Below are 27637 nucleotides of genomic sequence, written 5' to 3'. Positions count from 1 at the left end.
TAGTCCACTGGGAGACTGAGAAGAGCCCGGAAAAATTGCTTTGAAATATCTACCTGTGAAGACCTGGGTCAATTAAGCATCTGACTCTTGATTTTGGCTCAGGTGATGATCTCATGGTTTGTGGGCTTGTTAGTTCGAGGCCCACATCAGGCTCTGTGCTGACAGAGCCTGCTTGGGATTTTCTCTTTCTTCCTCTCTCTCTGCCCCTCCCCCCCATCTTAAATAAATAAACTTAAAAAGGGGAGAGAAACGCCTACCTGTGAAAAATTCCCAAAGACTACGATAGTTACAGATTTTGACCAGTGATATTTCAAAATTTAAAAATGTTTGCTGTAATATAATGCCTATTTCATCAAGATTTTAATAAAGTATGAAATCATCTTTTGTTAAGTGGTTAAGTGGGGTTGAATGAAGAAAAAACAAACAAACAAAAATCTGGGCTTTATCTCTGTTAACACAGTGCAGAACCAAAACTCACAGATAATGAGAAATGATTGAGATCAAGATTTTAGCAGATTTTACATTTATTGAGGAAAAGGGTCAAACATTGTGTTATGGACTTCCATCAAGTTTTTCCTTATACTCTATAAAGAAGGATGATTATTTTTCTCATATTCTACAGTGAGAAATTAGAAACATAAAGAAATTAAGTCATATCCAGAAAGGCACATGGGTAGTAAGTAATGCGAATGTGCTTCAAGCCAGGGGAGTCTGACATCAAACACAAAAAATAGATAAAATGTTAAAAAATTTAGAATAGAAAGGAAAAGAAAAGAAAAGAAAAGAGAAGACAGAGAAGAGAAGAAGAGAAGAGAAGAAAAAAAAGAAAAGAAAAAAGAAAAAAAGAAAAGAAGAGAAGATAGAATAAATGAATGAATTGTGGACTAAATGTTTATGTTCTTGAGAGATTCATATGTTGAAACCATAGTTCTCTAACACATTAGACATTAGGCTTTAAGAAGTGGGGCCTCTGGGAGGTGATTAGGATTACAGGAGGTCTTGAGAGTAGAGGCCCAATAAATGGGGTTAGGGTCCTTAAAGGAGTCATTAAAGAGCTTGCTTCCCCTTTCTGCTCTCCACCTTGTGAGGACACAATGAGAAGTCAGCAGTCTGTATCCCAGAAGAATGCTGTCACCAAAATTCAACCCTGTTGAATTGATCTTGGACTTGATCTTGGACTTCCAAGAAATAAATTCTTGGAACTCCGGAACTCTGAGAACTCTGGGTTCTGAGAACCCTCGAACTGTGAGAAATAAATTTCTGTTGTTTATAAGCCACCTTGTCTACATTATTTTGTTATAGCATCCTAAACTTGGATAGATAATAAACAGATAGGTATTTGTTAAATATTTTTTCCAAATAAAATGTTATTCTGATTTCATAAAATTATGATTAATATGTGTTATAGATACATAATGCATTTTTAAAACATAGACATTATGTGCTCTGTAATATAACTGCTCCCACCTGGAGTGGTGGTTTAATGACTAACTTAATCTTTATAGTTCTGACATATTGTATTATTAATTCACAAAAAGAAGTGGTAATGCATTTAAAAGGCCTTTGTTTGCTAAATGAATCCAAACTGTGTAATAGTAAGAGGTACTATTTCTTCAATCTGTAGTATGTAACTTGGATCCTAATTACATGTCTGCCAATCTGTTTTGGTCCTAGGATGAGATTTCATTCCTTAAATGCTAAATTAATGATTACAAAAGGAATATGGAAATTGCAAAGACATGCATTTTTTTAAGTTTACTTATTTTTGAGAGAGAGAGCTCATGCACATGTGCAGTGGGGGAGGGGCAGAGAGAGAGGGAGAGAGAGAGGATCCCAACAGGCTCTGCACTGTCAGAGTGAAGCCCAATGTGGGGCTTAAACTCATGAACCTTGAGATCATGACCTAAGCTGAAATCAAGAGTTGGACACCTAACTGACTGAGCCACTCAGGCACCCCAGTATGTGCATTTATTGATCACGTGGCTCTCAGAAGTGTTTTGGTAGTCTAAAGTAAAAGGTTTATCTATTGACTTTTTCTTGGTTTTGTTTTTAATATCTTTTATTTTTCTGCTCCCAGGTGCTATACGCATTGAAAGTCTTAGCTTTTTACAAATTCATGTTCTTTACTAAAGGAATTAGAAATAGTTTACTTTAAGAATCAACTCCAAAAAAGTCAGTAGATACGATTTAACTTCAAAGAAATTTTATTAAAGTAAAAAGAGAGATGTAAAGTGGCATAAACAATGTAATCTTATTACTTGAAAATAAGTACTTAATTATGCTTCTAGCAGAGATGAAAATACAATAACTGGATTTATCTTCTTTCCTGAAACAATTAAGAAACAGGAATAAAATACATATAATAACATTCTCAAGCCATTGGACATCAAAAATGAAGGCCAGGAATTTCTGAGAGGACACAAACAAGGAGATACCTGTCATCTCCGCGGTTAAATGCCTATGAAAAGTGTCCAGGCCATGAAGTAGAGCCATTAGAGGTGAACAGAGCAGGCCAGAGTCAGAGACTAGCCATCTCCCTGAGTTGAAAGGACTAAGCTGGGTATTCAGGGAAGCCAAGAAGGCTAGAGTTCATTGGCCAGAGTATGGGAGAAGAGAGACTAAAATAGAAAGTGGAGATTTGCAGTGTTCTTTCCAGTATTTAGTTGAGTACTGATTAGCATTTACACATCAGGAAAGTGCCTGAGGCTGGGAAAGAACCACATGGAAAGACTGAGGGAATGCTAACTCCAGCTCATACAAAGCTGGGAATAGTGCCTGCTCCCTAAGCCACATTAGATGGACATTCTTATAATTCAGGAGGTGTTGGTTAGACTATTGAGAATGGTTTTGTCTGCTGGAAGAGAGTAGTTAGTCCTAGACTAATGTGTAATATGTAATTAGAAGGAGAGGCAGAAAAATATTAGAAGAAGTAATAGGCCACAATTTTTAACCTTTGATAAAAGTTGTTATGTGCATGTGAAGTAACACAGTATCACTTTCACATATATTCAGTTAACTTGCAAATGAATACAATAAATCCATGACAAATAAAATGAAATTTTATGAAAATTTATAATTAATGAGGAAAAAATGTTATAAAATTTAATCATAAAAATGGACAATCCAAAAGAAGAAAGGAAAAAAAGATATAGAAATATAGACAAATAGAAGAATGATAGATTTAAATACAATTATATCAATAATCATATTAAATATAAATGTCCTGAATATCTCAATTAAAAGGCAGAGATTATTAGATTGGATAGAAATGCAAGACCCAACTCTCCATGTATCCTACAACAAATCTAGTTTAAACATAAAGTATAGATAGTTGAAAAGGAAAGGAAACGAAAGGAAAGGAAATGAAAGGAAAGAAAGGAAAAAAAAATATGGACCATCCCAAAGCTGATCATGAACACTGGAGTGACTATATTGATATAGACATTGCCAATCTCAAAATAAAGACTATTCCAGGGTTAAAGAAAGAAATTTCGTAAGAGTATATAAGCATCCTAAATGTTTATGCACCAAATAACACAGCTTCAAAGTATATGAAGCAATAACCGATAGAATGTAAATAAATAAATAAAATCAAAGATTTAAAACCTCTCCCTAAGTAATCAAGAAAAGAGAGAAAAAAATAGTAAGATAACATAGACTTGACTACTATAGACCAACATGATCTGATGGGTATTATAGAATACTCCACTCAAAAAGAGCAGAATATACATCCTTTTAAATTGCCAGAAAGTATGTGTAAGTAGACCACATTTGGGACATAGAAAAATTCTCAGTAGATTTTTAAAAATTTAAGATATACGGGGGCACCTGGGTGGCTCAGTCAGTTAAGCTTCTGACTCTTGATTTTGGCTCATGTCATGACCTCATAGTTCCTGAAATCGAGCCCCACATTGGGCTCTGTGCTGATGGTGTGGGGTCTGCTTAGGATTCTCTCTCTCTCTCTCTCTGTCTCTCTCTTTTAAGCACACACTCCCTCTCTCCCTCTCAAAATAAATAAACACTTTGAAAAAATTTAAGACATAGTAAGTTGTCTGACCATAATAAACTTAATTAGAAATCAACAACAACATAAGATTTCTGAAAGTCCTCAAATGATTGGAAGTTTAATAACACCATTTTCTATAACCCATAAGTCAAAGAACTCAAAGGGAAGTTAGAAAGTATTTTTGAATGTAATGAAATTGAAAACACAACATATCAAAATTTATGTGATACAGGTAAAGTAGAAATTAGAGGGAAAATTATTTTTTTTATTTATTTAAAAAAAAATTTAATGTTTGTTTATTTTTGAGAGAGAAACACAGAGTGTGAGCAAGGGAGGGGCAGAGAGAGAGGGAGACACAGAATCGGAGGCAGGCTCCAGGCTGTGAAGTGTGCACCAAGCCCAACCCAGGACCAAACTCACGAACCACCAGATCGTGACCTGAACCAAAGTCTGATGCTTAAACAAACGAGCCACCCAGGCGCCCCTACTTTTTTAATTTTTTAAAAAATATGTATTTATTTTGAGAGAGAGAGATAGAGCATGAGTTGAGGAACGGCAGAGAGAGAGGGAGAGAACAAGTGCCAAGCTGGCACCTCACTGTCAGAGCAGAGCCTGACTCAGGGCTCAAACCCATGTATCGTGAGATCACGACCTGAACCAAAATGAAGAGTCAGACACTTAACTGACTGGGCCATTCAGATGCCGCTAGAGGGAAATTTATAACACTAAACACCTAACTGAATAAAAGAAGTCTCCAATCACTGACCTAGGCATCTAATTTAAAAGCAAGAAAAAAAAGAGTAAACAAAACCAAAATACTCAATACAATTAAATTGAAGATCAGAGTGAAAATCAGTGAAACTGAAAACAAAACCTACACAAAAAATAGAGAAACTTAATGAAATCAAAACTTGGTTCTTTAAAATAAAATCAATAATATTGATAACTGTCTGGCCAGACTGATCAAGAAAAAACAGAGAAAGTATATGAATCATCAATGTTAATAATGAAAGATGGGGTGCCTGGGTGGCTCAGTTGGTTGAGCATGGACTTTGGCTCAGGTCTCACAGTTTGTGAGTTCGAGCCCTGCATTGGGCGCACTGCTGTCAGTACAGAGCCTGCTTCGGGTCCTCTGTCCCCCTCTCTCTCTGACCTTCCCCTGCTTCTGCTCCCTCTCTCAAAAATAAATAAATCATTAAAAAAAAGAATGAAAGAAGTGATTTTACTACATATTCTAATATTACAAAGCATAATATAGAAATCTTTAAAAACATTCAAATACCTATATATATATATATTTTTATAAAATGGACAAATTTCTTGCAGGAGACAAATTACCAAAGTCCATCCAAGAATAAATCAGTAATCTGAATAGCACTATACCTATGAGATACACTGAATTTATAGCTTAAAATTTTTAACAACAACAGAAAAATAACAAAACCTCTTGGCTGAGGTGGTGTCTCACTACAATGTCTCCCAAATAGTACCAGTTTTAGCCAAACGCCCCCCCCACCCCGAATTGAAGAGGAAGCAATCTAACTCAATTCATTATGTGCAAACTGCATTACTTTCATACCAAAACGAGATGGAGATATTCTAAGAAAAATGTATATATCAAAATTCCTCATGTATATAAATGCAAAAAAAGGCGAAAACTTCAGACAATAAAATTCAACAATGTATAAAGCTGAAGAAAAAATCCTTTTCATGATAAAAAAAAATGTTTTAGCAAACTAAGAAGAAAAGTTTCTCAATCTTATAAAGGATGTCGAAAAATCCTACAGCTAATGTCATCCTTAATGAGGAAACATTAATTGTTTTCCTCCTAAGATTAGTGTGTTTGCTGTCTCCACTTGTAAAAATTGTACTGGGGCTTCTAGTCGGTATGATAAAGCAATTAACATAAATAAGTGTCATTCAGATTGGAAATAAAGAAGTAAACTTGTCTTTATGTACTTCAAAAGTGATCATTTATATAGAAAATCATATGGAATCTACAAAAGTACTAAGTAGGAAGTGACTTTAGGAAGGATGCAGTACGAAAGACTGATGGAGTTGTGACAGATAGCGAATCAGTAATTGGTTGTGCATGGCCGAGCAAGAAGCGATGGGAGAGAGAAACTCTGAGGGACGTGAGGCAACTTTGGAGGTGAGGGCATGTTTATTGTTTTGACTACATTGATGTTTTCAGAGGCATACATGTATGTGCAAACTAGTCAGATTGTTCAGTCCAAATATGTCCAGACTAAATTCAGAGGTTGCCACCATACTTAGATGGAGAGTTCTATGGCATCTACCCCTTAGTTCAGCATGTTTATTAAAACTTTAGGAAAGAGGGGTTGAGAGTACATTTCATTACCTTGCTAAGGGTAATTAACCTGTAATCCAGGAAAATATGTCTGGATTTGGTAAATGCAGGCATTGAGATATAGATATAGGTAGACTTTTGAAATAGGTTTAAACATAATATTCATGTCCCAAAGTTGTGAAAATTAAAGAAGTTAATGCCATTCAAGTATTTAGAATATTAGCTATCCCAAGGTCAGTCTTCAAATTCTAGATGTTATTTTTGATCAGCTTGGTTCCTTTATGTGTTCATAGCAATTTTTAAATATTTATAATAAATATTTTAAAGGATTTTTCATCTCCTCTTAATCCAACTTTATCCACTTGGTTGATAGTAGTCTTAACCGTCTGTCTCAAAATTAGTATTGTAATATACTAAATGTACCTAAGTAATCTGGAGAATGTATCTTTTATATTATCTATTGTTAATAAATTATTTTGATTGCTAAAAGTTTCCTTTGAGATTCTATTCACCTTATTGCCTTTCTACTTATAGAAGTTTCAAATTTCAAACGAGTTTTGGTATAAATTTAGAACCTTAGACTCTCTCAAGATAGTAGATAATTATATGGCTGAAGTTTAGTTTTTTTAATGGAGATATACTATATTCACAGTACAGTGAGAGAAGAGAAATTGATCCAGAAAACTTTACCAAACCTAGTTCAAAATATTGTTTCATCATTTTTGTTCCCTATTTGTCTTAATATTTTTCATTATGTGGTGTTGGAAGAGATCATCTGTAAATAATGCAAATATTTATTTATAATATATAACCAATCAGGAAGCAAGAGAATAAATATCTACAGCTTTAGTCACTACTTGAAAATTAAATGTTATATTGGTAAGATGATTATCTATAGGAAAGTTTGATAAGCGTCTTACTAAATGAAGAAATAAATATATTTTGCCTCTCTGCCTATTTTTCTTTCTCTCTCTCTCTCTGTGTATACATGCATATACCTACATATACACACATGTACTCATATATATATATGTATAAAAAGAATGTACAAACCAGATATATAAAAACTGCATATATTTAGCTATATACAAACTATAAATATATACAGACATATTAATGCACATTTTACATATGCATGTAATATATTACACTGCATTTGTGTACAAATTCTGATACATCAGTGCATATATACATGTACACATCCATATGTACAAATATGTATATGTACATGCCATAATTGGTGTAAGATGTAATAATAAAACAGTTTTAATTTACTGTCTACCGGCACGTAAACTGTCCTTGATTATTTTTTAACTACATAAGAAACTATATAGTTAGAACTGGTTGACAGGATAAAGGAGGTAAATATGAATTGATACATGTGGACTTGGTCAATGCAAATTTTGCAAGCTGCACATAAATTTTGTAAACCTAATGATTCTTGAAAACCGTTTCCAAGGCTGTTTATGTCTCATGTGGAAATCTAAATGGGATCTTACAGGAACTGGATTAAAGAATTTAGCTCTTGTCAAATATTGCTGGTCTCTGCTTTTTAATTTTTCTCCCCCTCATGCCTTTAATACATGCTTAGCCATACTAGGCCAAAAGTAGAACTCTCTAGCTGATATTTTTTTCTTCCTATTGTGCAAAGGAATTCTTCTTTAATGCTTACATGGTTATTTGAGTCTTGCTGTAGAATGCTGTGTACCGCAGTTTTGCTTTGAAATGAGTGATCTTTTTTTTGTTTCAAGGTAAACAATTTTCTGCACTACTTTTGTTGCTCATTGTTAGAAGTCATCCTATTGCTTAGTTGTAAAAGGAGATTTAAAAAAGAAATCACTGCGAACAACTAGCTGTTTGATCATCAACGCTTCCTTTTTTTTTTTCTTCCTCCTTTTGTATTGGTCTTAGCTCCTGTCTGTCCTCTATGACACGTCAGTGTATGACTAGCTGGTACCACTCACAGTGGACGCAACTTAATCTTTGTTAGAAAAGCACCCTGTTTCTCAGAAGTCACACAAACATCTTAGGACGAATGGTCGATTGAATTGTTTTTGCCAGCAGTTGTACATATCTGACCGCATGCTTTCTTTGTGAAGGATTTGGAATTTTTTTCCCCCTTTCAATTTAGAGGGTATAATCAGGCTTGATTTCTCCCTGTGTGAACACGCTTTGTTCTTTGGGTATTTTCTACAGAAAGAGTCAATTTCAGTCCCGAGTTTATCTTTTAGTAGGAAAACCTCGTTATCGTTCAGGATTTTACAAGCAGAGATAATACTCTTGCTTTCCACTTCCAACGGGAGCTTTGTCTTCTGGACACTGAATAAAATGATTGTATTTCATAGATGGCATTTCACCTTATTATTGACATCATTTCTTCCATTAGAGTCTGTATACGTATTAAAACTGGGGGAAGGATTTGGTAAGAGACTGGTATAAGCCAACTGAAAAGGCATGTAGTCCCCTGCTGAGAGCCTTGTCTAACACACTTCCTGTAACTTGAGAGAAAACTGGCAATTGTTGTTCTTTCGGAGCAAGTTTAAAGTAATCATTGATTAAGGATATTTCAATGACAGTGGGTGTTCTCCAAATACAAGGCAGGGATAGGATTAGAGGCATACAAAATATTTCATCTGTTGAGTAAATGAAAGTTTAAAGCAGGGACAAATATATAAGGACTTTTCATTATTATGGTTGAACTAAGTGTATGTTGGGAGGGCACCTGGGTGGCTTTGTCGGTTAAGTGTCCGACTTTGGCTCAGGTCATGATCTTGTGGTCTATGAGTTCAAGCCCCACATCGGACTCAGTACTGACACCTCAGAGCCTGAAGCCTACTTTGGATTCTGTGTCTCCTTCTCTCTCTGCCCCTCCCCCACTTGTGCTCTGTCTCTCTCCCCAAAATAAATAAACATTGAAAAAAATTTAAAAAAAGAAATAAGTGCATTTTTAAAGATTATTTATTTGGAGAGAGAGAGAGAGAGGAGAGAGAGAGAGGTGGGGGGGGAGGAGGCAGAGAGAATCTGAAGCAGGTTCCACAGTGTAACTGCAGAGCCTGACATGGGGCTCAAACTCATGAACTATGAGACCATGACCTGAGCTGAAATCAAGAGGTGGTCGTTTAACTGACTGAGCCACCCAGGTGCCCCCCAAATAAGTGTATTTTAGTCAAGCTATATGAATGGATAACATGGAAAAGAATATCCTTCTCTGATTAAGCATTAACCCTTATATGTATTTATAACTATTTTGAATATATTTTTATAGGACTCATAAGTTAGATTTATGTACTTGTGCTTAGAGATTGTTCAGTAAAATATAATGGTATTTATTTTTTACTAAAAAATTTAATTAAGGTATAGTTGACAATGTTACATCAGTTTCAAGTGCATAACATGGGGATTTGACAAGTCTACATGTTATGCTATGCTCAGCACAAGTATTGCTCCCATCTCTCAGCATACGGCACTATTACGATACTGTATTTTTTTTTTTTAATTTTTTTTTCAACGTTTTTTATTTATTTTTGGGACAGAGAGAGACAGAGCATGAACGGGGGAGGGGCAGAGAGAGAGGGAGACACAGAATCGGAAACAGGCTCCAGGCTCCGAGCCATCAGCCCAGAGCCTGACGCGGGGCTCGAACTCACGGACCGCGAGATCGTGACCTGGCTGAAGTCGGACGCTTAACCGACTGCGCCACCCAGGCGCCCCTACGATACTGTATTTTACAGTAGAGAATGGAAGGCCCAATGTTGACTTATTTAAAAACCCAAAATTAAAAAAATATATGAAAAAAATATTTGGAAATGGAGAAAATCTCAAATAGTTTTATGATATTTGGATTACTTTAACAAATGAACATAAACTTAACACAAAAATAAGAAAATAATACATTATTATGAAAAATGCCCGAGTTTTCTTGTGAGTTGGTTCCACTAGAAAGATTTAAAATGGCACCCCATGATAAAATTTTGGAATAGAGACTATTGAAAGGGGATGACAGAGGAAACCGCAAAGGTTTGATTTGCAATTGGCATGCTTTTAAAAGGATTAAAACATTCATAATCAGAATATTTGTTACAAATGTGTGCAAAGATATCACTCCATCTCTGTACTTAATGTTCAATTTGAGTAATGTTCTCTGTTTATGTGCTTTATCAGAAAATAACTATACCATTTTCATCACTAAACATCCATATTTAAATACACATTTGTTTCAATGCTACCATCATGGTTTTTTGCCAAAGATTATTTACATGACAACAAAAGAAAAATTCTTACTGTAGCCAAAGCATTTTCATTTTCTTTGCCATGTGCAGATGTCTATAATATTCCTTCAGATAAATGCTTTCTGTCAAAATGGTAATTTTGTGTTCTCTTAGTGAAAACTGCTTTGAAAAAAAAATGAATTTAATTTTACTTCTTTGGAACATGCGAGCAGGTTATTTCTGCATTTCTCCCACTTGGTATTCCCCACCAGTCCTTTCTGATGTCTTAACTGTGTTTTTGCACAATTTCTTTTTTTAGACATACTTCCTTATAAATCTGTTACCCATGACTCTCCATTACTGGGTTAAGTATTTGTTTTAATCTTCTACACTAATGGAGCGCCAACCATTTTTAGTAAGTTGTTAGTAATGTGTTTTTACAAATTATAAGAATGCTATACATTTTTGTTAGCTATAGCAAACAATTATCTATAATTTATTAATTTTATTAATATTGTTCATGTAGCTAAATTTATAAGAAGCCCCCATGAGATAGTAATATCATTTTTTCATTTGCAGTACTCTTAGACAAATTACATTTTCTGTCTGTAATATTAGCAGATGAAACAGAATTGAAAAAAAAACAGAATTGATATCTAGCTTGCAATAATACATGAAATAAAATGGAGGAAATTAGAAGAAGTTTTGAACCAGAGTAAGAGAAGAATCATATATCTTTGGGGTTCTGTCACTTTCTTTTTGGTAACTCTGAAAGTTCAGATAGATATAAAGCTAGGAGGGATATTTAAAAATACAAGACAGTGATTCTCTTCTCTCTCATTAAGTATAAATAATACATAATCAGTTACACATTTGCATGGATGGGGATAATTGAAAGTATGTGTAGTAAAGAATTTCTGACTGTAACCAAATTAACAAAATCTATTAGTAGGCCCTATGATATGAATTTAGCTTATTACAGAGTAAACTGTTTTTCTCTTTCTTTCTTTCTTTCCTTCTTTCTTTCTTTTGTTAATGTTTATTTTTGAGAGAGAGATAGAGAGATAATGAGCAGGGGAGTGGGGGAGAAAGAGGAAGACACAGAATCCGAAGCAGGCTCCAGGCTCCGAGCTGTCAGCACAGAGCCTGAGGTGGGGCTCGAACTCACCAACTGTGAGATCGTGACCTGAGGCGAAGTGGGATGTTTAACCAACTGAGCCACCCAGGTGCCCCCAGAGTAAACTGTTTCTGATAACACTCATTAGGTTGAGAGTTTTTAGACAATATATGAAACTATGTTTTCATTAATCCTGACTTAAACAATAAATACATTTTACCTAACGTTCAGTCTTCATTTTGGAAAAATTACCATGTTCATTATCATTTATAATTCAGATTCCTTGTTAAACTTTTTATTTTGAGGTAACTGTAGATTTACATCCACTTTCAGGAATTAAGACAGAGAGATTTCATGTATCCTTTACCCAGTTGCCCTGGATGGTAATATCTTGCAAAACTTTAGCATAATATTACAACCAATTCTGACATTGATACAGTCAGGATACACATGCCCATCACTATGATGATCCTTGTTGTTGTCCTTTTATAGCCACAACTACCTCCTAGACTCAACTCCTGGCAATTACTAATCTGTTCTCAACTTCTATTAATGTGTTATATCCAAAATGCTAAATAAATGGAATTTTACAAGGTGACATACATTCTGGCTTTTTTTTTTTTCACTCAGCATAATTTTTTGGAGATGTATCTAGGTTGTTGCATTAACATAAGTTTTCATTTTTCTGGGATAAATGCCCAGGAGTGTAATCCCTGGCTCATATGATAGCTGCATGTTTAATTTTTAAGCAAACTGCCAAACTGGTTTTTAGAGTGTACCATTTTCCATCACCGCAAGTAATGTATGAGTGATACACATCCTCTGCACTCTCAACAGCATTTGGTGTTGTCACTGGTGTTTATTTTAACCATTCTGATAGGTGTGTGGTCATAGCTCAGTGTGATTCAATTTGCATTTCTCTAATGGCTAACGATGTCAAACATCTTTTCGTGTATTTCTTTGCCATCTGCATACCTTCTTCAGTGAAACATCTCTTTTCATGTCCTTTGTCCTTTATCTACCTGGATTATTATTATTTTTTTAATGTGGTGTTTGGAAAATACTTTATTCTAGATTCTAGTCCTATGTTGGATATGTGGTTTGCAGATATTTTCTCTGGCTCTGTAGCTTGTCTTGTTATCCTCTTGAGAGCGTCTTTTGTGGAACAAAAGGTTTTAGTTTTGATGAAGTGCAATTTATCAAATTTTCCTTTAAAGGATCATACTTTGAGGGTCAAATCTGAGAATTCTTTGCCTTCACCTAGATCTCAGTGGTTTTCCCCTACAACCCCTCGAAAAGTTTTATAGCTTTATGAGTTAAATTTTGAATTAGTTTTGCAAGAGGTAAAGTTTTTTGTGTGTGATTTATTTATTTATTTATTTATTTATTTATTTATATTTGTCTAAAGAAGCCCAAATGTCTCAATACCATTTGTTGAAAAGGCTTCCCTTCCTCCATTGAATTAATTTTGCATTTTTATTAAAAATAAATTGGGCATATTTTTGCATCTTAATTCTGAGTTGTCTATTCTGTTCTACTGATCTGTGTCTATTTCTCACCAATACTACACAGTTTTGAATACAGTAGCTATATGATAAGTTTTGAAATTAGGTATATTTCTCTCTTTATTATTCTTTTTCAAAACTGTTCTAGACATCCTAGTTCATTTACCTTTCCACATATATTTTAGAATAATCTTATTTATATCTTTCAAAAATATTGCTTGGATTTTGGTAAGAATTTTGTGAAATGTATATAGCAATTCATGGAGAATTGGCATCTTTACTGTGTTGAGTTAAGCTTCTGACTCTTGACTTGGGCTCAGGTCATGATCTCACAGTTTGTGGGTTTGAGCCCCACATCTGGCTCTGTGCTGGCAGTTCAAAGACTGGTTGGGATTCTCCCTCTCTGCCTATCTCCGACTTATGCTCTGTCTCTCTCTCAAAATAAATAAATAAACTTCAAAACAAAACAAAACATAGTGTATCTTTCCACTTACTTAGGCCACCTTTCATTTACTTCAACAACATTTTAGAGTTTTTTTAAATATTTTAAATGTTTATTTATTTTTGAGAGAGAGACAGAGAGAGAGAGCACCAGTGCGGAGGGGCAGAGAGAGAGGGAGACAAAATCTGAAGCAACTTCCAGGCTCTGAGCTGTCAGCACAGAGCCCAACGCTGGCTCAAACTTACGAGCTCTGAGATCATGATGGAGCCGAAGTCGGATGTTTAACTGAATGAGCCACCCAGGAGCCCCTATAGTTTTTCGCATAAAATTCCTGTATGTGTTTTGTTAGATTTACATTTATTTCTGGTTTTTTTTTTTTTTGGAGATTATAAATGGCATTGTATTTTAATTTTGGTGTTCTTATATTCATTGCTAACATATAGATAATATAGTTGATTTCTATATTGATTTTGTATCCTGTGACATTGCTGAATATGATGCCTAGGGATATTAGTTCTAGGGATATGTTTCATTAGATTTCTTCAAAATTCCTGCACACACAATCATGTCATATGCAAATATGAATAATTTTTAAAATTCATATGTCTTTTGTTTAGTTTTATTGCATTTGCAAAATCTTCCATTACTATGTTGCATAAGATTAGTGAAAGTAGACATTTCATTAGTGAAAGTAGTATTCCTGTGCTTAGGGGGAAAGCATTCAGTGTTGCTTCTTTAAACATTTGGTAGCATTCTCCGGTGAAACCATCCAGAGAAAAGTCTGCAGACTTTTTTTCTGGAGTTTTTAATTTATGAATTCGATTTCTCAATTAAAAAAAATTAACATTTATTTATTATTGAGAGACAGAGACAGAGCATGAGCATGGGATGGGCAGAGAGAGGGGGAGACACAGAATCCGAAGCGGCTCCACGCTCCGAGCTCTCAACACAGAGCCAGATGCGGGGCCTGAACTCAAACAGCGAGATCATGACCTGAGCTGAAGTCGGATGCTTCACTGAGCCACTCAGGCGCCCCAATTTCTCAAATTTTAAAATGTTTTTATTTTAATTTTTGAGAGAGAGAGAGAGAGAGAGAGAGAGAGAGAGCAAACAGGGAGGGGGAGGAGGGGGGAGCCGAGAGGGAGACACAGAATCCAAAGGAGGCTCCAGGCTCTGAGCTGTTGGCATAGACACTGATGCGGGGCTGAATGCCCAGACCATGAGATCATGACCTGAGCTGAAGTCAGATGCTCAACCGACTGAGCCACCCAGGCGGCCCTATGAATTCAATTTCTGTACTAGCTGTGGATCTATTCAAATCATCTATTTTCTGTAAGGTGAGATTTGGTTGTGCTTTCAAGGAAATGACCCATTTCATCCACGTTGTCCAATTTATACATGTAGAATTGTTCACAGTATTGCCTCATTTCCCTTTTGAGGTTGGCAGAGACTATTGTGATATGCCTTGTTTCCTGATGTTAGTAGTTGTTTGTTACCTTCCTCTGAGATCTTTTTGATTTTTGGTATGACAAGTGATTTTTTTATTAAAACCTAGATATTTTCGGTAATGTATAATTAGCCTCTTCATTTTATTTAAACTTTTTATTTGGTATTCTCTGTATTCTTGCAGAGAAGGCCAGGAAGAGAGTGCCACCTTATTACATCCAGGTTGGGTACAATGCCAAGTTCCCCATTGATAACTGTTGACACTAGGGATGGGAAGGTTCTCCCTCCTGGTACTGGAGGGAGGCAAGAGTTCTGGCTTCCCACAGGGCTACTGCTGCATTATCCATGTTCACAGGTATGGAGTCCCCTATTACTGCTCCCCACATGGCCTCCATTGACACCATTAGGGGTGCAGCCTCATTACCACTGACCAGTGGTGAATGTTCTGACTCTCCACTGACTCTTAGAAAACATCACATACAAGGAAATGAAACAATCATGGGATACAAACCACCTATCAAAAAGAATCATGGAATTCAATGACCTATCAAAAAGAAAGCAGTAAGATAACAACACTGTTTTCAAAATAAAATCATAATGGAGGATTCAAGTGCACACTACACAAAGCTCATCAGATTTGAAGATAAATTAAGGAAATTTAGAGCAGAGATGAAATGGATATAAATTAAACAAACAAACAAACAAATAAAAACAGATCCGAGGGGCACAGTGAGAGATGGCTATGCATTAAATATGATTTCCAGGGGGAGCTGGAGGGCTGAAGGGGTAGTCGGAGTATATGGGAAAGAAGCAATAATCAATAAATAATGGTAATCGAAAATTTAAAGTTTAAAGAGTTTAACGAAAACTTGAAATTTTGGACTTTAAAATTCTATTTCACAAAGAACAAAAGGAAAATAATTTTAAGAATCCATAAAAGTTATGAATTTTAAAATTCACAAAGTATACATTAAGAGAAGTAAAATGTAAGAACATGTAAAAAAAGAAGGGAATTATAATCTACTACTTACAGACAATATACTTTTCTACTTAGAAACTCAAAAAGAATTAGTTCCAAAAATACTTCAATTGGTAAGCAAGTTAAAAGGCCAATCTCAAAATCCATAGAACATTATGTATTATTCATATAATAATAACAAAGATAAAAATCATGTGGTTCTTACTGAGTCCAGAATTTTTGAAGTACTTTATAAGGACTGTCATACAGCAACATTATGAGTTAGTTATTATTATTATTATTATTATTCTCACTTTATAGCTGAAAAATTGAGGCATAGAGAAAGAAAATAACCTCTTCATAGTCACACAGCTGGTAAATGGTACATAAATAGTACATAAAATTTCTTTCCCTATAAACAAGATTAAAATCCACTAGGATTTTGACTCATAGTAACATGAAAATATATTTTATTGGGAAGATGGTATTAATCACAGAAACTGAGAATAGAGAAGAGGAATAGGAACTTGCCGGGACATGTGGGTCTTGGCCCCAAAGACGGTCTTCAGATGCCTCCAGTTTTGCCCCATGAGTCTTTCTTCACAGCATCTGTGAGGAAAAGTCCATTGGTCCAGCTTGGCCCTGTGCCTGCTGCTGGGCTGGTGGTTGGGAGAGGAAGTAGGATAGAAGTCAGTTGATTAAAAGCTACACTACAAACATGCAGAGTTAGATGAGCAGAGTTCTGCAAGGATAAAGGGTGTAAGAAGACAAAAAGTATGTATACATTTGAGACCTGGTCTTTTGGGGGAGATGGCTAGTTGGGTTAGGCACCAGCAGGAGTGTATATCCGTTACGACAATAATGAAGGGATTGATTTCCTGCTGAAACCTGAACATAATATCTGCTTTAAAGATTACATGAGGGCACACTGAAGAGTCTTATGTTTGTAACTTTCTATCTAGGATTCATTTTAAGTGGCTTTTACTCTTTCTATCTTGAATCAAATCAAACAGATGACCCTGAATAGAAGTATACTCCAGAGAATTTGAGGGATCCAAATATTGTTTTTCACTCAGTCAAACAAGGGAATTTTGAAAGTACACTTCTTACAGTACCATCAGTCATGGCGCAGAAGTTTAAAAGTCATGGAAAGAACTGAATGCATAATTAAATTATTGTCAGATTACTGTCATCTGTTTTAATAGTGTTGGGATGCCTTTTGTTGGAGCTACTTTGATATTTATAGTGCCTTTAAAAAAGACCTTGAATTTAAAGATAAACTTCTGAAATAAATGGTTTTTTGTGTAAACTAGGATTTCTCAATCTTGGCACTATTGATATTTTGCGATAGATAATTCTTTGCTGTCTGTGGAGTCTGCCTTGTGCATTATAGGAATATACCAGAATTTCTAGCCTCTACTCATTAAATGCCAGGAGTACTGTTCCAGCTGAGATAATCACAGATGCTTCCAGACATTGTCAAATGTGTCCTTGGGAGCAAATAGTCCCTGGTTGAGAACTACTATTATAGGCAAAAAGAGAGAGAGAGAGACAGAGAGAGAGAGAGAGAGAGAATTCTGGGATCACCTGTTTGGCTCAGTTGGTAGAGCATGGCACTCTTCATCTCCGGGTTATAGGTTCAAGCCCCATGCTGGGGGTAGAGATTACATAAAAATAAATCTTAAAATAAAAAAGAAAGGGAGGCACCTGGGTGGCTCAGTCGGTTAAGTGTCTGACTTTGGCTCAGGTCATGATGTCTCAGTTCATGGGTTTGAGCCCCACATCGGGCTCTGTGCTGACAGCTCAGAGCCTGGAGCCTGTATCAGATTCTGTGTCTCTTTCTCTCTCTCTCTCTCTCTCTCTCTCTCTCTCTCTCTCTCTCTCTCTCCCTCCCTGGATCACTGTCTGTCTGTCTGTCTCTCTCTCTCAAAAATAAATAAATGTTAAAAAAATTATTAAAAAAAAAAGGAAAGGAAGAAATTCTGGACAATGCAATTAACAGAAGACCTTAACTATATATGGTAGAATATTGCCAGAGAAGGCTGAAAGGACAAAGTCTACTGTTCTCAAAAGTGCTAACCTTAATGTTTTGTAGGAACTTGGCATCACACTTTTTGATTTGAAAATCATCCCAGGAAGTGACTCTCAATGTGGATGCACAGTTAGAATAATCTGAAGGACTTAAAAAAATATACTGACACTTAGGCCACAATCTAGAAACATTATATTTGAAATTCTGGTGGTGGAACCAGAGATTTTTATTTTGGAGAAGGTCCCTCAAGAAATTTTAATATACAGCAATATAATATGCACTAATCTAAAGCAACTGTCCTTTAAAGTCCACCAGGACCAAGCCCAGGAATTTAGCACACTTGGATTTTTGCCCGATTATTCACAAGGGTCAAGGAATTGTAGCACATACAGAAGGTGCAAGGACAGAGTGTCTCAGGACACTGCTCCAGTGATTTAAAGTACTAAGAATCTGGTTGATCATTAAACTGCATAAAGGAAAGATACAATTAGCTAAGGTATTCTCTGATAAACTGGTCATCAAAATGCCAATATAATTTTATATGGGTCCAGGCATTGCACCAGTTTACTAGAAAGCTAGATATTACAATTTTACCATCATATAAGACATCCTTGGGAAAGTTTCAATTCTGTTGGTATACAGTTCTACACGAAGGACAGTATAAGTTCTACCAGGACAGTATACTGTTCTGGATTTAACAGCAGGCCTGATTCTATGTCCATCTATACTTAGCCTATGGATCTAACACCACCATATGTTTGGAATCACTTCTGATCATAGGAGGTTTTAAAATAAACAATCAGGAGAACGTATGAACTTTCGGCCAAAGGGACTTAAAATTTTTCAAAAATACTGCGAATGGATATTCTGGGTCAAGTTCCCCAGAAGTAGAGTTTTCCACGTGATTCTTGTTCCAGTGACCTTTTAGGGGCTACTTTCAGAAGACAAGGAGTGAGGAAAACAGGGCATTGCAGAGAAAAAAGACAACAAGCAAGAATGTGGTCTTAGGTGGAGACTTGCTTTAGTTTTATCCTAGAAGGGACACTCTGGGGACCAAATTACAGGGCAGATAAAGGCTCACCTTGAGGCAAGGGGAATCAATTTGTTGATTCCCTTTCAGTCAATCAATGGCTCATTTGTGGGGGGAGAAAAGTCTCCTGAGATTGTGTTTGGCTGAGCGCAATTCTCTGGAGAGTCATCTGGTTTGTTGTCAGCCACATGCACAGTAGCTAGGGGACCAGTGAACCCACTTACCAAGGGGATCTGGGCAGACTACCAGCAGCATTCACTGGTGTGTGCACCGTAATTACTTCTTTTGATGTTTTCTGATGCAGTATACTATTTTAAACATAACGGAATCAGGGAATTAAGACTGGCAATATAACATTAGGTTGTCTGTATTTTTTCATTACCTGAGCTATTTATAATCGAAGCTTCCCTATCATTTTCGGGGAGAATTTTTAGATATAGCCAATGAATGCTGGTGGTAATCAGCTCACTAAAATAAGACCTCCTGGTTCCAAAATAAGAGGTAAATTTTATATGGCTGATTCCTCCTCTTTTTACTGAGAAACAAAAATCCAAAAATGAATATTTCATAGAGCTTTTGTATTCATTTATTCAACAAATATTTATAGAGTACCCTGTATATACTTTATAATGTGATATAATTTGGGGGTATAGAAGTATGGAAAATAGATATTTTCTGGAGACAGTTCTCTTGGAGCTTTTATTATAATTAAGAGAAAAAGGCAACAAACAAATCAAAAGACAATACTTTATTTACCCAAAGACATAAAAACATTAATTCAAAAAAAAATATATACACCCCTAGTTTATTGAAACATTGTTTATAAAATCCAAGATATAAAAACAATATAAGTGTCCAGCAATAGACCAAAGGATACAAAAGATGTGGTGTGGAATATTATGTAGTCATAAAAAAGGATGAGATGGTACCATTTGTGATAATATGAATCGACCTAGAAAGTATTATGCTAAGTGAAATAAATCAGACTGAGAAAGGCAAATAACACATGATTTCACTCATGTGTGGAATCTAAAAAAAGCCAAGTGAATAAACAAAGAAACAAAAAAAGCATAATCAGACCTATAAATACAGAGAACAGACTGATGGTTGCCAGAGGAGAGAGAGGCGGAAGGATAGGCAAAATGGGTGCAGGGGAGTTAGAGACACAGGCTTCTAGTTATGGAATGAATAAGTCACAGGAATAAAAGGCATAGCGTTGGCAATATAGTCGATAATACTCTAACAGTGTTGTATGGTGACAGATGGTAGCTACACTTTTAATGAGCATACCATAATGTATGGAGAAGTCAAATCACCATGTTTTACACCTGAAATTAATGTAATATTGTATATCAACTATATTCAAATAAGAATTTTTTTTAAAAAGATAATACTTTTTAGGTGGCAATAAGCTATAGGGAAAAATAAAGTAGGTAAAAAAGGATGGATACTGGTGGAGATGGGACTGAATTAATGCTATTTTAGATGCTAAGGAAGGCTTTCTGTTAAGTTAACAACTACAGAGAGCTGAATGGAGTAAGCTCTGCAGATACAACATTGCCTGGCCTAGAAGTGTCCTGTTAAAAATACCTAACACAAGGGGCACCTGGGTGGCTCAGTTGGTTAAGCATCCGATCCCAGCTCAGGTCATCATCTCACAGCTCTTGAGTTCGAGCCCCGCATCGGACTCTGTGCTGACAGCTCGGAGCCTGGAGCCTGCTTCGGATTCTGTGCCTCCCTCTCTCTCTGCCCCTCCCCCACTGGTGCTCTGTCTGTCTCTCTCTCTCTCTCTCTCTCTCCCAAAAATAAGTAAGCATTAAAAAAATTAAAAAAATACATAACACAAAATGCCTCAATAAATTCAATGGTGGTTTTCTATCAACAAAATTTAAGGCATGGACAACTATTTTAGTAAACATGGTAAAATAGCAGTAGTTGTCTGTCACATCTGGTCACTAATAAGATGTGTCTGAGCTGTACCGAAGGCGTGGGGACATCAACATAGATATGGTGGTTATTTGAAAAACAAATATATTCACAATCTTTTGTAAGAAACCACCAACAGTATGCAGTAAAGTCTAGTGCATGCTTAATAAAATAAACCCCCTTTATTTAATTATAAATTTACAGGTTGAGTTTGATTAGAATTTAGTGTTTATAAAACAATTTTTTTTTTTGTTAAAGGTTTGGGAGCATAAAAGAGGCTGTTGATTCTAAAAAGCCTCACTTAGAAGGAAGGACATTACAGGTTTGACCTTAGGAAAACAGAAAACAACATGACTACATTTTATGATTATCAAAGGGATGAAGGAGGAAGTCAAATGAAACTGTTCCTAGTATCTCATAAAATGAATAACGCTTTGAATTAAACTGTGGGCAGTGAACTGAATATCAATTTAATTTATTAGTTATGTAGGAACTAAAATTTTAATGATTTACAGCACTTTTCCACTTACTGCCTTATAGACTCTTAAAGCTCCTAGAGCATCCTGATGGGGAAAAAAAGATTTTGGAACCTACTTAAACAAATTTTCAATATGGACAGCCTCAACTACTTAGCGAAGCTTTAAGAAACTCAGTCACCTCAAGAGAAGCTAGTCTTGATGCAGAAATCATAGTGCTATTTCTTTCCTTAATCATGTCTGCTAATGTCTAAAAATGTGTCACAAGCAATAGTATAAGTTGCATGTGGCAGTACTGAGGGATTGTTAGAAACCTTGACTGTTTACCAAAGAGCATAGTTTTGTCTTATTTCGAGAATAATATTAGACTAGCCTAATCATTAATGGAAAGCCAAGCCAAGTTCCTACTGCACTTTCCTTTGTCAAAATTTGAGATCCTTTTATTCCTCACCACCAGATTTCGGAGTGAAATAATGTCCTTGGGAATAAATGGACATATTTAGTTTCTAATAATATCATTTTGTGAGTCAATTATTTAGAGTGTTATGAACAGATGGTTTAATCAGAGAACTGAAGCAAGTAGACTTGCCCTAGTCCTATATCATTGATAATACGTGGCTTCACAGATCTAATGAGACTCCTTGAATTTTGACTTCTGAACCAGAAATTGCATGCTGCTGAAATGGTTACATTTGAAAAAGCTCAGATTGTGTGTGCTGCTGATAGTATATGGGCCTCTCCTCAGGGTTTACTTCAGTAATATGTGTTAAAATAGGTTAAAGAGAAATTGTGACATCTGAATTCTTTCCAGAATCTAAAATATTCCCGTAGGCTTGAAGAAACCTCAAAAAGTACTCTTAAACCAGTGGTCCCAGAATAAATATGTTCATATGCAATGGTAAGCATGCCTGTTATAAATAAACATTTTTTAATTATTGCAAAAAGAACTTTAGGACCTCGGTAGGGAACTCCACTTCACGTTCACATCCTCAAGTCAAATACGTGTGTCTTGAAACGAAATTCTTCTCTAAGTCAGACATATTACCGATGGGGATTCTATTCTACTTTATATTAAAAGTGTGAGTCTGCCCAACAGGATTTTTTTTTTGACAATTCTAGTGTGACTTTTTTGATATTAGAAATAAGTAGCTAAAAGGTCTTCTTGAAAACAATAACAATTGACTCCTGTGTTACTAATTCTAAGTAAGGTGTTCACAATCCTTAAATGAAAGTGTTGGTTAGAGAACATGAATTAGAATCCATGATACCTTTTTGATTGGTAAGTATGCTACTTTTTGTATATTTTTATACCAATTAATGAGATTCCTAAAAACAGATTAAAAGATAAAATAAAATGTGCAGACACCGTAAGCACATTTTTTTTGAGTCACTAAGACATGGTGAGTTTTCATTTTTCTTTCAAATGCTGAAAATCAGAAGGACTATGACTCACCTTTAAAGGATAGATGAGTTTTAAAAATTTGTGAGCAGTTTATGGGGTGCCGGCGTGGCTCAGTCAGTTAAGCATCTGACTTCGGCTCAGGTCATGATGTCACAGTCCGTGAGTTTGAGCCCAGTGACGGGTTCTGTGTTGACAGCTCAGAGCCTGGAGACTGCTTCGGATTCTGTGTCTCTCTCCCCTGCCCCTGCTTGTGCTCAGTCTCTCTTTCTTTCTCAAAAATAAAAAACATTAAACAAAATTAAATATTTATGAGGAGCTTATATAGAATGAAGGATATGACTCTATAGGCTTTTTCAAATTACACCAATTCAGTCTGAATCTATTCAGGCTTGAACATCTAACTACACAACCCTTTGTCAGGTGATACTACTTTTTTATGGGAAGAGAAATCCAAGTTCACTTAACCAGATATTCTGTAAGATATATTTATTAACACTGGGAATAGGGCCTCAGGGAAGTTAAGTTTCGCATCTATATTGAAAGTCAGACGTGTGTGACTAAGATGAGACCAGGAAGCAGGAGGAGGAAGATAAGTGTTTTTGGAGAATAAAGACTCATGTGCCTAATATTCTGAGAGTGTTGTATTTCCAAGTATTTCTAAAAAAAAGGTTAATTTTCAGAAACTTTAAGTGAACACATTAAGCCCTTGGCTAATAAACTCTCAGATAGGAAAAGTGTAAAGGAAAGAAATCAGAAACGTGACCAGGAAACATGGCAGGTGCAAGCTGATCGCTTTGACTACATTTTCAAATAATATTCCTTTGTAAAACTTTACATGCTAGCATAAAATTGGAGAAAGGAGTATGTGTAAAACAGGAGAGGAAAAGGTTAAAGATTAAATTATATATAATTTTCCCTAACGACTTGGATTCCCCTCCCTAGGCTCTCTTGCCCTGGTTTTTAAAACCTCACTATGCCCCTGATTGAAATAATTTGGTTTGAAAAACAGGGTTGAAGACTAAAAACAGCAAGCTTTAAGTGCAAGCAGATCCTATAGTTTTAAACACACTTGTTCATTGTTGTTACTATTGTTTTAACTAAAGACTAACTAAAAACAACAACAACAAAACTAAAGATACAGGGGACAATCCAGGAAAATGTCAGTTGCTCAATATTAGCTCAAGGTTTGGCATTTCCTCCTTCATACTCAGTTATGGCTCTTTTCTCCTTCCCCAAATCCTACACTCTGATATTGACCTTCTAGCTCTTCATACTCTACAGTCAGTGAGTAAAGGGGAAAGGGAAGGTCCTGTGCGTTACCTTCCCCCCACCCCCACCCCAAAGACCAAAGATGACCTTCCAGACAAGTGCATACTTTATTTTGGCTAAAGATTTGGCTTCCAATTCTCAGGCGGTATGTCACAGTGGTGAGCTGAATGGGGCCATATATTATTCCCCAAGGACATTTGCGATCGATCCTCTTGCCTAAGGCCCAAAGTAAAAAAAGCAAAGTGTCACCATTTATTACTTTCGCTAGCATGGTTGGTGTTTTTCAATATGTGATACACGGATCAAAGTTATCTGAATCCCCTAGGATGCAGGCTAAAAGCGCACACACTCAACTCTGTATCCTTCACTTCCACCCCATACACATATAATGAGTCAGAGTCTGTGGAGGTGGTTTCTGAAAGTTTGCAGATTCAACAGTCCATCGAGGTGATTCAGCACACTGAAGGCTGCTGGTAGCTCTGCTCCAAGAGCCCCTCGTTGTGGTGTTTAAGGTCTTGCCCTCAGGCATGAAGTGACCCAAAGACTTATCAAAGGAAAATGGGAGTATTTGTCTAAATCCACCAGCAGTTAAACTCACCTTACTGAGTTGTCACCTAGTGTTTCTTTGTTGTCTGCATCCTCAGGGAAGAATGGAGAAAATGAGTATCAGGCATCGACCTACTCTAAAATTCAAGGGGATACACATGCCCTGTGTCTAGATACTTAAAGATGATAAATGAAGCCAATAAGCTGTTAAATAAAATGTTTCACCTCCTTCTTTGGTAAACATTCCTTTATAATGTCCTGAAAGGTCAGGTCTAGTTCAGAGTTTTCAGATTCCTTGAAGTTGTACGTGGGGTACTTTGTGGCACAGGCAGAGCTGACGGCAGACACATAACCTCCAGCCCATAGCCCACCTTTTCCATCTCAGTCTGCCCAAAACTATACTTCGAGGGGTCTCGCACATATACCAGTGGATACCACATCCTGAAAATATAAGTGCCATTGTCTCTAACCACACGAAGAGCTACTCCATGGCCACGGCCAGTCTTCGGGCCTCACATTTGTCCTTGGAGGAAAAGGCCCTTGCGGCTTGTGGAAGTGAAATATGGGCTACTTTCTGTGGGCTTTCAGAGGTAGTGCAATGGGCTCTTGTAAGCATGTCCCCTTGGCCTCACACCTTCTCATCCTGTGAGAAAGGGGGTGGCTAGTGGAAGGCCAGACCAGGACTTGATAAAGCACAAGCTGCAAGGCAGGGACTCGGAGCTATCTTCTGTGCATGGTTGTTAAAATTTAAATAGTATCTGGTCTAAGTTTCTGACTGATTTATTCATTTATTCAAGTAATTTTTGAGCTGTACAAGTATTAGCTTAAACATTGGGATACATTAGTGAGTAAAACAGACTAAGCCTTTGCTCTTATGGAGCTTATTTTCTAATGGATTCTTGAGTCCCATGTACAAGATACCTAACATCTGCTGTCTGAAGACAGTCTGAACATATCCACTGATAGGCAGTTCAATTTCTTTCATTGTTGGCTACAGTTTTCACCTGACTTTTTTTTCAATTGGATATGTGGACACCTTCCCAAGATAGTAAAAATTCCAGCTGGGAAACCCTTTGTTGTATATGGAAGAAAACACAATTTCAAGGAGATAATACTTTTTCTAAAGCCGGGAAAAAAATAAAGAAAAATGATACTATATTTTGAACTGCTTCTTGATTATGATTCTGCTGTCCCAATTAATGTGATATGCTAAATTTTTTTTAATAAAAGGACAAACCGGGAGTTTTTTAAGAATTTCTAAACTCGTGTAATATTTTAAAAGTTTGTAAACTTAAGTTGGTGGACTCCAGTGATTTGTGAATTGAAAATACTTTAATCGTTGTTTAAAATATACCAAGATATGAGTTATCTATGCAAACAGCAATCACAGTATCCAATTTCATACGAGAAACTGAAGTTAAGATATTTTAAATATGGTAAATAAATCTTCTGGATTAATTGATAACTCTTAAAAAATATCACCAGGCAAACCTGTTGATCCAAAAAAAGCTAAGTTAGTGAGACTTAGTGCAGTAAAGGTAAATAGTCCCCCGGCGGTGTCTTCGCAGTGTTTCAGAAATGAGAACTCTGGGGAGGATATGTATCATGGTTAAGGCCTTGGGTTATTTTAGTAATTTTAAGAAGTTTAGGACCTGGGTTGGGTGAGTTTCAGGTGAGTCTTGCAAGATGGAATACTGGTTGGGATTAATAGAGTTTGTGACATAGTAGTTTTGATTGGCAGGCATACAACAAAAGGGTTTTTAAGTGCATACTGATGAGTAAGTTCATTATCATATTGTCCAGGAACAAGTACTTTTCCAGAAGGTGGTTAGGCTATTTTTACCAAATCCCTGAGTTGTTTAGATTGTTTAACACAAAACCAAGAATGTGTGCTTTGCACCAAAACAAATTAGCATGAAAACAGAAAAGTGTGGTGATTTCAGTTCTTAGTTGAACCTTAATTTTTTTCTTCTAATAAATCACTGTTGTAGAGAAGTTGAAAGTGATTTAGGTATATTTCATTTAGTAAGAAAGGAAACAACAGCCTAATCCTCTTCTCATTTATATGCAAACTATGCCTACACAGTCAAATAATCCAATTAATCTTCCATTTCTATCAGCCATACTGATATTTCATATTTCTATACACTGTTTTTTTTAACCAATATTTCTTTTTTTTTCTTGAATGTCTTGACCTCTAGATAAACCTATGAGTGAAGGAATAGCAAATTCAATAATAAAGAGCACAATCTTGAGAACTCGGATTTATGATTGATTTTGATTTTCTGCTTTTGACCAGGTCTAATCCTGCCATAAGAATGACTTCCTGTAAGTAAGGAAAATAAAGAATTCAAATTTCTTTGCCTCAGACTCTCAGCTTTAGGAAACTACCCAGAAGCTGCCCTTGAGCTAAAATTGATGTGCCAAGAACACCCTTGCACTTCCTTTATTTGACGCTAAAATAAATCTGCATTAGGTACACAAGAGCGGTTAGGAGAACTGGCTCAGCTCTAGCTGCTTTCGAATTCATGTGAACGCAACTTCCTCTGAGATTCATATCCTTCTGTTACTCTTGGTGAGCAATTATCAGTGTTAGGCTGGCTTGTAACAACTTTAAAAACAAGCATTTAGGAAATTGAATCTGGTATTAATCTATTAAGAATGATAAAACTTTCTGTGTTGCCTGGGTGGCTCAGTCAGTTAAACATGATTTTAACTCTAGTCATGATCTCACAGTTCATGAGTTCAAGTCCCACACCAGCTCCATGCTGTCAGCATGGGATTCTGGCTCTCCCTCTCTCTCTCTCTGCCCCTCCCCTGCTTGTGCTCCCTCTCTCTCTCTCTCTCAAAATAAATGAATAAGCTTTAAAAGAAAAGAATGATAAAACTTTCAGCTTGATCTCATTTTGTCACTTTATTTTTATAAACTGCAAACTTTAGTTGTATTTTTTTTTTTTTTGCAT

General features: G+C 36.0%; 1 long non-coding RNA gene across 1 annotated transcript in view; it reads right to left on the bottom strand.

The window, feature by feature from the left end:
- Positions 1-16525: 16525 nt before the first annotated feature.
- LOC131490244 (uncharacterized) overlaps positions 16526-27637 on the bottom strand; it is a 94166-nt gene continuing 83054 nt past the window's right edge. The window contains exons 7-9 of the long non-coding RNA XR_009251000.1: positions 22911-23126; positions 19280-19363; positions 16526-16652 (exon numbers count right to left, since the gene is read on the bottom strand). This is a non-coding gene — a long non-coding RNA (uncharacterized LOC131490244). The remainder of the gene's footprint in view (positions 16653-19279; positions 19364-22910; positions 23127-27637) is intronic.

Source organism: Neofelis nebulosa, chromosome 11 (genome assembly GCF_028018385.1).
Source record: "Neofelis nebulosa isolate mNeoNeb1 chromosome 11, mNeoNeb1.pri, whole genome shotgun sequence".
In the NCBI taxonomy this organism is placed as follows: Eukaryota; Metazoa; Chordata; class Mammalia; order Carnivora; family Felidae; genus Neofelis; species Neofelis nebulosa.
The sequence above is the reverse complement of the archived record's forward strand: the minus strand, read 5'-3'. Positions and strand labels throughout refer to the sequence as shown.